This window comes from Carassius carassius, chromosome 7 (assembly GCF_963082965.1).
Source record: "Carassius carassius chromosome 7, fCarCar2.1, whole genome shotgun sequence".
NCBI lineage: Eukaryota > Metazoa > Chordata > Actinopteri > Cypriniformes > Cyprinidae > Carassius > Carassius carassius.
The window spans coordinates 27,200,220-27,215,241 of NC_081761.1; the positions used below are offsets into that span (position 1 = coordinate 27,200,220).

The 15,022-nt window shown below is 35.7% G+C and overlaps 1 long non-coding RNA gene across 1 annotated transcript in view; it reads left to right on the plus strand.

Annotated features, from left to right (window-relative positions):
* The window catches only part of LOC132143818 (uncharacterized), a 42,116-nt gene that overhangs the window by 834 nt on the left and 26,260 nt on the right, over positions 1 to 15,022 (plus strand). The window lies entirely within an intron of this gene.

Here is a 15,022-nt window from a genome sequence, read left to right on the forward strand (position 1 = left end):
TTATGATATACTTAGGTTAATACTGAATAAATGTTATATTTAAAAACATATTATACATTTATCTTTCTGTGGTATTAGTTGTTACATGTTCATGCGTCAAAAGGACCCACAAGATTTGAGGATTTTAAACAATACAACCATAATAGCATACAAAAATACTTAGATGAAAAATACTTATTGTGAAGGCTATCTGCAAATAATATTTTTAATTAGCATTATAAAAATCAATATACAATATGCAACATTACACTAAATCACAATGTGTAATTAATAATGTATTTGTTTGATATCCAGGTTTTATTCGGCTAATGTTTAAAAACTGATATCATATTTAACATCGCTATTAACATTGAATGGACTGCCAACCCACTCTAAACCCGATTTACAATACTGAACCGATTGTAGACTGTAGTTGCATTGTGTTAAATCGACCAGGAGAGGCCAGCAAAGTTCTTCAAAGCAAATGTCACTCATTCTAGTTCCTTTTCATTAGCAAAATTATTTGACTAATCTTACTTTGAACAGCTGAAGACGGGGGAAATGCTTACAGTAATAGCGACTGAATTGCTTCTGCTTCTGTATTTTCCGACTGAAAAAGAATATTGTTAAACACAGTGCTGTGCCGTGAACATGCAATTAATTAATTTCATTAAATCATTGCAATCATTATTCAAGCAGAAATTAATTAACTGAAATTAACAATGCATTGATTCATTCTTTCGAGATTCCCATTCTGCCTTCTGGTGTCTTTGTCGCTTAGTGTTCAATAGAGAGGAACATGCCTTCTCAAAATATTCTGCCTTTGTGTAGGCTATAATAGGCTACCCATGGGCTAGGCCTATAGCCTACCAGAAATACAAAAACAGTAGGCTAAAGTTTAAGTTTTTGTCAAATCAAGGTATTAATAAGGTATCTGACTTGTCGGTTATAACGATAATTTTCATAACACTGTCGAATTACAGTAGGCTATACAATTGGAAAAAAAATAGTAAATTGTGTGTAGGATACAAAAATATTAGCTATCAAGTATGTTGACATCATTAGTCAGCGTGTCAAGTTTGGAATTGCGTTTTAAGAGAAACATCCATCAAGGTTTAATACTGGATCAGTCTTTTCCTCCGATCCTAAACGTCCTAAATCCTAAAATCCCTGCATGTAATATGCCTCCTAAGAGGGCGGCGCTGTTGTCTAAGAAATGCTTTGAAGTGACATTTCCTGGAAGACATTTGTTAGATGTGGTATGTTTCTGTTCTTGACTTTGGATTTAGCTGAAAACATGAAGTAGGGACTGTGTAAAAAAAAAAAGTTTCTTTCTTTTTTTTTTTTTTTTTTTGCTTTGATGGCTTATCACACATTTTTGAAATTTTGCATAGTCTGTGACTCTTTAGTTAATGGGGCCATGGAAATGCTGTGTTTGTGTGTGTATGTGTGTGTGTGTATGTGTGTGTGTGTGGTTGCCTCATCTTACATCACCTATCAATCAAATATAATTCATAAAACCTGGAAACCCGCAAAGAATAGATGAGATTGTGAGACATTAAAAATGATATTGCAGTCATTGATCTAGATATCTTCGTCAGTCTTGTCAGTGAGACAAAGCACATCTATTTGAATGGCTTTTATATGAATCTGCTAATGACTTGCAAGTGTTTAATCAATCAACTTACATTGAATAAATTATGAGAAAAAAAAAAATTCACCCAGAAAAGAAACCAAGCTTGTTATGATCACAAACTCATACGTTTATACTGTGCAGCAGTAATTGCGTTATGTTACTGCAACCAACCACATTTCCATGTTTGAAGTGCTTATTGCTTATTCCATCTCTCTCTCTCTCTCTCTCTGTTCAGTTCGATTCAATATGTGCTTTATTGGCATGACAATATTTACGTATTGCCAAAGCATAATGTTTACATTGAATCTAAAACAGATACGTATTAAAGAAGACAATTTTCTTTTTGTACTTTTATAATTTGTTGGGCCGAATTTTGTGGATGAATATTTCAGAGTCCTGATGCTGGATGTTGTTAGTCGTGTCAGTTTGTATCTGCAGCTTCAGGAGCATCTGAATCAGGAGACTTTTTTCAGGGTTCATTTCATGGCTTTTAAGGGCTTTAGAGTGGCAAGAGTTGGGGTCACTCATTTTTTGGTGTTTCCAAAATTTGATGGCTCGTTTCTCAATGTGCATTAGCAGAGTGTATTGGCCTAATTCTGCCCTGCATGCATTGTTCGTAGTGTTCCTCTGTACTCTGAGGATACTCTTACAGAACTCCACATGCAGGGCTTCAATAAGATTTTTGTCCCATTTTTCAAATTCGTGATTTAGGAGAGGACCCCACACTTCACTGCCATATAATGCAATAGGTTCTATGACTGATTGGAATATTTTGAGCCAGATTCGAATTGGTATTTCAATTTGGATAGATATTTTGATGGCATAAAAGGCCCTTCTTGCTTTCTCTTTCAGTTCATTCACAGCCATATTTAGTTTACCAGTTGCATTTATCTTCAGCCTGAGGTATGTGTAGTTTGTGGCATTTTCTCTCTCTCTCTCTATCCATCTATCTCTCTGAGAGTCATTTGTAGTCATGGGGGCTCCACACTCATCAGAACAGACACAGCAGAAGGAAAGAGGGAAAGATTTTAGTATCTCTAGGTGTAAATGATTAAGGTGTAATGGATGCACAAATGTTCAGTTCTCACTGCATGTCCTTCTCCAGTCATTAATTTTCCCTCTAATCCACCATGAAAAGGTATCAGTAATAGTTAGAAAGGGTTTCAGTAAAAGTAAGAAAAGGGTTTCCATCATGATTCGAAAGGGTATCACTAATCGTAAGTGCACATAGCTGGACAGCAGAAGTGGGTAAGCCTTTTACCCAAAGAAACCTTATCAAATCTTTATTATTGGGACACTAGCATGTAGACTTGATAGGTAAAAATTGATAGCCTGAATGAACTGTAAGTCGCTGTGAATAAAAGCGTCTGCTAAATGCATAAATTTAATTTAATTTAATTTAGACTGCAGGAGTATGATTTACTTATATGACGATGATAAATTGGTTTAAAATATCTTAGTACTAACAATATAATAGATTGGCTTTAGAAAATTGCTGTATTTACAATAAACAGAGTAGAGCAAAACATTATTTGAAATTACAAGGCTCTTCATTTATGACTTTAAATTTATTGGCCAAACAATAAGGCACAATTAAATGATGTAATTCTATTTTGAAATTTTGAAAAATAGTCTGACAATTATAATTCATATAATTCATGTTGAGACAACAAAAGCCTTTTAACCAGACAGCCAATAAAAATGAACTTAAGTGCACTGACATTTGACAAGGAACAGGAGATTAATGATTAATTTTTTTTCCCAGACATATTTCCACAATCACTGTGGTGAATCTTTCATGTCAACAGAACTGTTGCTCCATCAAAGATGCTGCTATAAAGATCTCTTTGTTTGAAAAAACCTTGATATTTGATTTATACAGCTGCGTTTGGCTCAACTCAAGTTATAATGTAATTTGAGATTGAAATTTATTATAGTCAACATTATATACGCAAGATTGCAAGTAACAAAAAGAAAAATTAATGAATGGGATTACTTTTACAAATCCTGGAAACTGAGTTCCTCAGCTTTAATACTACAATGCTATTTTTCAAGTGAATTTTTTTAAGGAAAGTCTCATCTCTACAAATCTGGAAATCAGCCCTTTTGGGAAACACTCATGGTAGTCAAAAAAAAAAAAACAGGTTGTTGAGAATTAAACATGACATCTTTTCTGAAGCCTGGAAGAGAACTTTAATGCTCACAGGCTCTCTCACGGCAAACAGTTCTGTCCATTGCTGAAACTTCAACATGGAATGGAATTTCACCACTGAAGATAATATATTCTGCTGCTGGCTCGCAAGAGCACTGCAAAATCATTTTGCTTTTTAAAGATGAACAGTATTGTAGATTCTCTCAGAAACTCCAACGAGAAACTTACAGAGGTGGGGAGACGTTTCCTCTTCCCATCTGTCGGTCGACAGGAATGATTTAATGACATTTCAGCAGATAAAAGAAAGGATTCAGGTGTATCTGAAGTAATGACTTTGCTTGTCTCCATGGAGATAAACCTTCAAATATTTTGCAGATATTCTTTTCTTTTCTTTTTTTTTCTCGGTCAGTTAAAAAAAAAAATACCCAGTACTGTTCATTAGACAAAGTGGTGATAATGTTATCCTCAATAATCTGCTAACCATCCTTAAGGCACTGCAAACCAATATGCACAGATTATCTGCAGTGATGCAAACTGTTGGCATGGATTTGTTGGAATAATACCTTCTTATAGTGCCCAGTAAGTGTGTGTGCCATTAGAATTAAAAGCAATGATGGCTTCTTTAGACTAATAAGGCAGGAGTCTTATCTAGTAGTGTGCTATTCCAAATTAAATCTGAATACACCTTTTAACAAGACAAATTATCGAAGCACACCTTTACATTTTCTTACTAGAAAAAAACAAACAAACAAAAAAACAACAATTAGATCTCTATGACCTTTTATTTAGAATCTCTTATAACTCCATGGCATAGTTTAGTAGTCGGGTCACTGATCAGGGAGTCCATTTTTAAGGGGTTGTTTCAGTTACTTGAGATGGAAATCCTTCTAGTGCAATAAAATGTTCAATCCCTGAAAGGTCCCACAATGCAATTCTGTGCCTGAATATGATATTCTGATTCACAATAGGGAACAGAGAGCTGGCTGCTATGTACACTGTGTGTTTATTACTGACAGGTTTCAAGCATCATTTCTTGTTTTGGTCTAGCCTCTTATTGTATTTTGTTGACTGGATAACTGTTTAGAAGATGTTATCAAGGGAACAGTTTCGGGCTGTTTTGTATCATTAGTTTACTTGTTTACTTGCACCATAAAATCCAACCATATTTTCCCCTTTCACACAAGAACAAAACTCTCTGGTGTTCTTCTTCTTAATGTGTTAGGCTCTATAGTAGCTCAAATCTTCAGTTTGTAAGATGTTGCTGATTCTAAATCTCTGGAGTATGTACTGGTTGTGAGAGATAAAAAGTTATCTGTGAACAAGCACCTCAATACAAATCCTGCTTCTCTAGAGTGTTACACCAAAGCGTTAAAGACTTTAAAAGTTTGGTTAGGACAACATGGATAGAATATAAATCGCCCTCACTGTTCTCTCACAGTTCATCACAACAATTCTGGGACACCTCAGGTGGATACAACCAATGGATATAATCCATAGGTTTACTTTGAGCTTTCGCCAGCTCTGTAGTCAGCTACAGTGAGCTTTAAAAATGTGTTCACTGTCTCCTTCAAAGCTACATGATGTACAGGTCCTTGAGTCCATTCAAACAGATCATGTACCATAGTACTCTTTGGATTACCATGTAGATATCATGGTAATATATATATATATATATATATATATATATATATATATATATATATATATATATATATATTACATATCACTCAAAAATGACTAATAATAAAATAATAATTTATCTGCGGTACTACTTGTGCACAATGCATATTTCTTCTTATTAAGCCTAAAATGTGTTTTAAAGTCAATATTGATGAGGATTGTGTGATATTTGAACAATATCAGTCTTTAAATGCAAGATATTTAACCTGAAGTATACTTGAAATAGTTCCACTTTAGTACAATCAAATATACTTCAGCATATGTTTAGTTGGACTTCAGCACTACTTCCGCACAATGGAAATGCATGAAGTAAACTAGTTGTTCCAATTAAGCTCACTTTAAGTATCAGTTTAGTATACTAAAAGTACAATTGCAGGGTATTTTTATCAAGTAAATAAATATGTACAGTAAATGCATTTGTAGGCACAAACTTGAAACATTGTAAAAAGTAATTATTATTATTACTTTGTAAAAATAAAAATAAAAAAGGTATTTCCACTGTCTGTTGCAGAAATTAGAAACTCGCTCCTACACATGTTTTTCAGTTATTTAAATCATATGATAAAAATAAAACAGAACAGCTGTTATGTTTTTGTGGAACTGTGATATTTGTATCCTCCCAAAAAACCATTTCTGTGTCACTTCTATGCCACGGAGCCCAGTTTTAAAACCCCTTGACCTTCAGAGAGTTTTCAGATGCATGTGTTTGTTCTTCTGCTGTCTGGGATGCTGTGACCCTATAATGCAAGTTTTGGGTGAGTTCAGTGCCATGGTGCTGTGGAGGAGAACGAGCGGCAGAGTGATGTTTTCTGTTGCTTCACTGCATCCATTTTAATAGCTTGTCAAACAGTTCAGAGTTCACTTTCATATCTTCATCATGTGTTTTATGATCAAGCCAGAGAACAACAGAAATACAACTCAAAAATATTTTTTCTCTCTCTTTTTTATTCACAAAATATGGAGAGAGAGAGAGAGAGAGAAGCCAAAAGTCTAGTCCTTTGGCCCATTTGTGAAAAATTATTTCGTATTGTAGAGATATTATAGGGAATATTATGTTCCCTAAAGTGCATCTGTAAACTAAGATACAGTACTTGCCATGAGGAGATGAAAATCAAGCCATTCTTATTTTTTCGATGGCCATCTGGACCCCACACACACACACACACACACACACAAAAAGACCCACAGTTGCTATGGTGATGGGATACTTTGACAAGCAGCCCCATGTGTAGATAGATCAGTGAAATATGTACATACAGTAGGGCTGATAAAGTCTTCATGCACATTCCTGAATCAATACCTGTAGCTAGACAATGACTGGAGCCTTCTGTACATCAGTGTTGTAGGTCTAGAGCTTTAGTTCGCAATATTGGAAGGACTTCAATAGTATTTGGTGCACTGCCGAAATCCTACCCAGAATCCACCTACAGTGAATTGGCAACAGTTGGTGTTGTACCCTTCCACTGAGGACTGTGGACCTCTTTAACAAACAAAGACTGAGTACAGGGTCGCTCTCATAGGAAGACTACTAAAAAATGCCATAAAACCAGCTGCTTCTACTCTGCTGTTCTGGCGTATGTTTGTGGCTGTGGTCATGTTGGGTGCTGGAAGTACTGAACTGTTTTATTTTCTCTTTCTGATACAAAGCCTTGCAAAAGTATTTCATTGTTTTGTTATGTTGCAGCCTTATGTTAAACTGCATTAAATTATTTTCCCCCCACAACAATCTACAATCCATACACCATAACAACAAAGCCAATAACAGATTTGTTACATATTTTCAAATTTATTAAAGATAAAAGTATCATACCCTTATCTTGGACAGTTGAAATTTAGCTCAGAAGCATTCATATTGCTTGTAAATGTTATGACATTTTGAGTGAAGTTAACCAATGGCAAATTCAACTGAATGGGTATGATTTAGAAAGGCACACATGTCTTAATAAAATGTCTAACAGAAAATGCATATTAGAGCAGAGAGCAGAGCAAAAACCTGTAGAGCTCAGAAACAGGTTTGTGTCAAGCCACACACCAGTGGAAGAGTTCAGCAAACAAATCTGCCACATTAAAGGTTCACAGAAGCATGAAGCCTCCATTATCCATAATGGAAGACGCTTGGTACAACTAGGACTCTTCCTAAAGCCTGGCCAAACTGAGCAATTGATGGAGAAGATCTTTGGTTAAAGTAGTGACCAAGAAGCTGATGGTCACTCTAGTTGAGCTCCATGATCATATGTGGAGATAGGAAAAACTTACGCATGTAACACTCCACCGATCTGGGCTTTATGGCAGTGTGGCCAGACTCAGTCCTCTCCTCAGTGAAGACACATAAAAAAACGTATTTGCAAAGAAGCACCTAAAGGACCATCAGACTGTGAGAAAGAAGATTCTTTGGTCTGATGAACCTCAGTTCCAAGCATGTTTAAAGGAATCCAGGTAGTGCTCATCACTTGCAGAGTATCCTGTTTTTTAGAGGCAGGGACTGAAGGACTCATCAAGAAAAGCTCAGTGCACCAAAATATTGAGATAGCCTTAATTAAAACCCAGTCCAGAGTATTCAGAACCTCAGACTGGGCAGAAAGTTCACCTTCCAACAGTAGTATTAGTAAAACAACACACAAACGGGGCAAAAATGCAATCTAAGTTTAGAAATTTTTTGTCTCCCCCTCCCTTTCCTTGCTTTGGTCCAAATGCCTGCTTTCCACTTTTACATCAATCAGAGTTGTCAAGTCTGCGGTTTTCCCGTGTAACTGGGCTACTTTAACGCTGTTGCCATGGGTTGAACCACCCTTAATGTGATATTTGGCTCCTTGAATGTGAATTTTTCCGGGGAACCCCCTCGAAACGTGATTGGGCTAGGTTTGGGCTAATTTTGAGTAGCAATTGGGCGTTGTTGTTTTTCTGTTGTTGTTTTTTTTTTTTATAAAAACCTGGCCAGTGGCAACCCTACATCACCTACACACACGAAAACACACGCATAAGTCCGTTGAGTGAGGAAAAGTCAATAGCTGTGGAACTCGGCTGTCAAGTCTATTTTATTCACTTTAACATCGTATGATGTGATTATTTTCTCTTTAATACAGATAATGCCAATGTATTTTTCGATGAGTCTGCTATTTTAGCAATAATAATGTTACCTGTCTGACGGATAGTAATAATAATGTCTACAACGGACACAAACACTGTTTCGGCAAGACCACAACAGCATGTTGTTGTCTAATTTGGGACAGCCTCCTTGCTACAATGAAAGTAGTAAGGCTTTCCTCTGTGTATACTTATCCTTACAAGTAAAAGAGAAATTTTATATTTATTGTCCACCCCCTACTGTAAGACGAAATTTACGCCCCTGGCTTATAGACAACTCTGTGAATGTCCTTGACTGTCCCAGCCAGAGCCTGGGTTTGAACGCAATTAATTATTTCTGGAGAAACCTGAAACTGTGCATCTGCCCCCATCCAACCTGACAGAGATTGAGAGGTGAAGAGGTGAGGAGAAGAACGGCAGATGATTGTTTGATTGATGTGCAAAGCTTGTCGCATCATACCCAAAAACACTTGAGGCTGAAAAGGTGCTTCAGCTAAGTACTGAGTTATGGGTTTCAGTGCATATGGAATGTACTTATTTCAGAATTGTTTTATTATTATTATTTATTTATTTATTTTAAATAAATTTACAAAGTTGTGACAGTGACAGAAGGGGTGTAACGATACATGTATTCATAAAAAAACTATTCGGTACGAGGCTTTCGGTTTGTATTACAAACCGAATGATTCATTGGACTAATCCTATTACATCTGGAATGCGATAACTTCCCCGAAAGACAATTATCTTCGACACTAGCCAGAGATATTGTCAAAAGCATCAATTATTGGCAATATTAAGAGAATTTGCATTTCCATTTAATGTTAGGCCTACACTGTTTTTCTTATTAGGCGTATTAATTCTATTATAAGGTGACTTTTATTATTAATTTAAAATTACAAGTGGGCTATTTATTCAGTGTTCGAAAAGGGGTGGGGGGTTCCCGGACCTCCCATTAGCATTAAATTCTGAGTTTTGCCAGTGGAAATGTCTGTGGAAATGTCACAAATGGATTGTAAGCCTATATGTTTAAAACAACAGAATATTTGTTTAATATATTATTTTATTATCATTGTACAATATTATGTCTTAATATTTTAGGTATGTTTTTGTTTTACCTGTATTGACGTTATATTTGAACCTATTTTATTAAAATATATTTCATTATAATTTTTAGTCGTTCAGATTTACCAACAAATATGTTACCATAAACAAACAAAATTGACATTTATTATACTCTAGAAATGTACATTTAAAATGAAATATCTAAAGACATTTATATGCAAGATACATTCTCTGAACATATGACAAAATACCTTGCAATTTTAGCAATTATTTAATCTTGCTTAAGGTAAAACAAGACACTGATGAAGTATGCTATTTTAAGATTAATAACATTAATGTAACGTATGTGAACAACTGACAACTCGTATGGATTTTTAACTTGTGTAAAAATCTTTGGGGGGAAATAGAGAATACTTATCCAGTTTTCTACCATTGTGTGCCTGTATGTGTGTGTGTGTGTGAGAGAGAGAGAAAGAGAGAGAGAGAGAAAGTGAATTGTTTGCCCAGCAGGATCTATGGGTTTCTGTCCTTGGCGTGTACAGGTGTGGAAGAAATAATGGAATTGTATTTCTTGATTCACACTATAGATATTTGAGATATGGAAGAGAAAGGAAGTGAAAAGGCAGAAAATAAAGTATGAGTGGGAAAATGTTTGAGTGACTTGAAGCCAGGGGAGGTTGTGCCTTTCATTGAAAGTTCTCTGAGAAGTTCTTTTGATCTCTCCCTCACTCCCCCCTTGCCATGGAGACCTTGCTGAGATGCTTTTAGCACTCAGTGGCTTTGATAATATTGTACATTATGTCCAAAAGCCGCGTTCTAATGATAACATCCATCAGATTAATAATGCAATGCTGACACATAATTATATCAAATTACAAAGTGCAGGAATAAGTGAGATTTTAGTTCAACATTAGCATTCATACTTTTGTCATAATATACTACTTTTACATGCTCTTTGCAAGCAGCTGGAATTAAGTCATCTATTCAGAAGTAATAATATTTAAATGACTCCCTGTTAATAAGAATAAGAGAATTAAATGCTACACAGATATTTTGTCTGTATTATGCTGTATTCCTTTGAAGGCACATTATAGCCTGTGCAACAGCTTAAAATGCAGTTTTAATCAAACATATTTCATCATTTGCTCTTAAAACTCTCCCCAATGTTAGAATAAGCACTAGATGACAGCTAAATCAAGTTAAGTAAAAACCTTATAAAGTGTAATTAATGACCTTGTGTAAAATAAGCACTGAGGAATCTGGAGGCTTTGAAGCATCTTACTCTCAGAATAAACATTGTCTATTAAACGTAGGATATTTAATGTATTTTGTAATCAAAGGGCAGCAGCTAATCAAGTCTTTGAGTTATTATAACCGGAAGTATAATGCGTCCCCTGGTATGGCAGATGGGATGGGGGCACAAACAAAAGTTGTAAACACGCAAACGCTCAAAGCAAAGACTCCTGCGTGACCCAAATCTGTCAGATCACAGAGGTTCTCAACTTCTGTTTTAATTACACCTACAGGAATTAACTTGGGAAAGAGTTCAATATGAAATTCACACTACTTCTGGTTAAAAAAAAATCTTCAAAAAGACATTCAGAAACGCACCCCAGCTGGAAACCTTATGAGAAATATAGTTAAAATTATTCATGATTGCCTTGCAGCTCCATGATGGTTTTTTGGTTATATGGTTTGTATTTTTTGTGGAATAACTATAAAATAATGTTTTAATGGCTATTAACAAGGTTTCTAAGGGCACAGAAATACTACTATTGCAGATTACCTGCAGTAAAGTGGCCTCTTTTTTGGCCACAATTTGACATTAGCTCCATAATTTAACGTGTAGTATGGTATCAAGCTAATTTTGTAACCATACTCAGAATATATAATTCTTCTAAAATATTTTTTTTGTTTAATTTGTTTTTATTTATTTAATTTCTCTCTGAAATTTAGCAGTATAAACAGTTAAAATAACAGCATGTTGAGTTGCAGGACACATAAGTAAATAAATAAACAATGTTCCTGCATAATCCCACATTCAAGCTGTTTTTGTTGGACTATCCAGATTTTTGAGGAAAGCATGAAATCATCAGAAATTCAGTCATGATTCGCAGACAGGATAAGCTGCCCGAGTCCAGAGGGACATTTTAGCATGTCACAGTCAATGTTGAAGTGGGTGAAATTGAATCAGCTCTCTTCTAGACTGATGGCAGGTGGCCCCTGCCACGCCGTTGTGATTTCCTTATTTCCAGTCTCTGGTACCCGAGAGGCATTAAGCTTGTGGGCGAAAGGGGGAAAGAAACAACAACAAAAAAACAGGGACAGAGTCTTTCTTCAAAGCAGCTGGCACAAACTACTGCCAGGAAAATTTCACGAAGTACATGGGCACAGCAGCATGTGTTGGAGAAAACCCACTAGCTCACTCACCAAACTTCATCATGTGGCATTTACAGAGCTGTTGACAAATAGGGCCAAATACTGTACAGCCTGCTGTATCTGACTGTGGCATGATAGTAAAGTTTATAATATGAAACGTACACATCTACACAATGTTTAAGGAGTGGCTTTTTGGCATTGCTATTCCGTCTGCACTCATAGTGATTGCAAGAGTAATTTCATTGGCAAGGGTCTTTCTTTACTTAGTGTCATTTATCAACATGTTACTGCATATGCTCATCGTCCAAGCTCGCTTTCAATGAAAAGAATTTGAATAATCAATATTTACGCCTGGAATGGTAATATAAAACCATCATGTAAGACTCAATAATGACGACACATAGATATACATAATACATGGTCAATTCAATGGCTCTTTGTTTGTGTACAGCACAATAAGCACTTATTCATTCAATTCAACTACAAAAAATGAAATATCATGCTAATTAAGTGTTTCAATACAAATACACATTTAAAAGAGAAAAAGAGAGGTCTGCATTTATTCAGAAGAACTGTCTTTTCAAAGCAGCCCATTATGATTATAATTCGTAAATACTATTAATGTTGTTCTGAATTTCACAGATTGAATGACATCCTTTTGTACATTAACTGATTTAATCAATGAAATAGAAAAAGAAAAGAAAACAGGATGATGAATGTCTCATTCTTGAACATTTTTTAATGACATATTATCATGTTATGTCTGAAATAGATTTTTCACTAGACTGACTAGACTTTTGCAAAGTTTATGAAATGCATATCCTTCAGAGAAGAATGCTGCATTCTTTGAATTCTGCACTTTTAATATTGTAATGTACATTCATACAATAGTCAACATTTGAAGTGGATCAAAAAAGTTAATCAAAGTTGTCCTAAGACAAGAACGCGAATTGTTTTGGTTTTAGGACAACTTTGATGAAAGCTTTTGATCCACTTCAAATGCTGACTACTATAGATCCCTGCACTCTTGTGTTATGTCTTGTTTTCTCTTGTGCATCAAAGTTTAGTGTGCTGCCCCCTGCTGCACAGGAGTGTAGACAGTGGTTCTTTAAACTGTGCAGTTTTAAACCACTGAAAGTTTCAAAATGAAAATGAATAAAATCTAATCCTTTGAGTCTTTCTAAGGTGCTAAGACTTTCTTTGCCACATACTGGGAGCATTCAGCAGGCGTCAGACTGGCTATCATCACATCTCTGCTGAAAAAAAAAAGAATCTTAAAAAGAAAATGGACCTTTAATGTTATCGTGCAAATGTCAGTACAATTTTTTTTAATTATGTTTTTCATACTTTACAGCCTTCAAATCAGTCCAGACATGTAACTCTACTGAAGAAGACTGTGAGAAGATCATCCACAATAATAAAGTGCAACACACATGCACACATTCACTGCCTTTATCTTTTGATTTTGAAATAGTAGCAGGCCTTTGAAATGGCAGCATGCACTTAATGTTTAGATTTTAAATGTTATCATTAGATAATAAATAGCCTCGGGTGATATTCTCTTACTGCTTCTTTCAACATGCTTTTAAATTTATTTTAAAAAGGGGTTTTCTGTCTCTTAAATGTCTGAAACCGTAACTCCCATGTAAGCAGTACACTAATTATTCAAAATACAATTCTCTCACTTTTCTACCATTTTGCGTTTACACCATATTGCACTTTTAGAGTCTGTGACACTGCTAATATTGCTGTCTCTACATGATTTATTGCTTGTGTTTGAATATTTTTCAAATAATTTTTAAAACTTATCATTTAATGGTTGAGGGAAAATAACGTCAACTTATTTAACAATAGATTGTGTGGGTGTGAATACTTATTATTGCTTACATAAAACAAGCCATTGAAAAAGTTTATTCACAGTAGATAAAAAATGTCGGAAAGTTACGCACATAGGTTCTGCAAAGCGTCATGGGATGTAGGAATAAGATGGTTTGAAACAATGTTTGGCGTAAGCTGATATATTTGGAGCCATAACATTTGCAATCTCATGCTGCTAAATTCAATCACTCGTGGGCAAATCTTTGTGTACAGCTGAAAGCGTTTACTGAACACTCTCTCTGGCTTTGTTTTTACAAGGACAGTAATTTACCACCTCCCTTTCTAGGCTCTTGCCTCCTCAATACACTCACTCACTCACTCACTCACACACACACACACCTTCCTCTTCACCATGGCCAACAAGCTTCCCCATGATCTGACACTTCCTCCTCTTCAGTCATGGAATGATGTCTTTAAATAACCCTTCCACTCAGGCTTGGCACATACATGTTCTCATATGTCCGCCTGTGTAAATGGAGCCTGTGCTAATGTTGTGTGTGCTTGCCGCAAGCACTGTAATTACAAATATGTAACTTTGTTGTTTCTGTGATTATAGAAGGTATTAGTATAGGCTGAACTAGGCATCTGCTGAGGCTCATCTGGCTGCCTGTGCATGGGCGCAATTTTGAACATCCAACACAAGTTTAAGACGGACTAAATGAAGTATGCACACACATAAGTGTATGTTCCCACTATTTAACACCCTACATTACTCACCTAGGCTTTTCTTGCTTACAACTTCTCACTCTCTCACACACCTGATATTCTGCTACTCGAAGGTGTTGCTCCACACATTGTGGGATCTCTTTACAGAGCACTGAATGTAATGCAGAAGATGTGTTTTCCTTAGATTATTCTTTGAAAAATCTGATTATTTTGTCCTCAGACTGTCTCAGATGACTTTGGTTTCTTGCGTAACAGGCTCTAAGATTTGATTAGACTGAATCTAATGCTGTCTTCTCAGATTTTCTTTCCACTGATCGGTCTGCTCATGGGACAGAAGGACCTCAATGCAGTGGCCTTTTGATTGGACTGCTGCTCTATCCCCTGTATCTCCAGCTCCTCTGGGCTTAGAGGAAGTAATTAGCCCACTTTATCTAAATACATGAAATTAAAGGGGAGCAATATCATGTTTTGGGGGCGGAATGTCAGAGAGGAAATTAAATATGAGC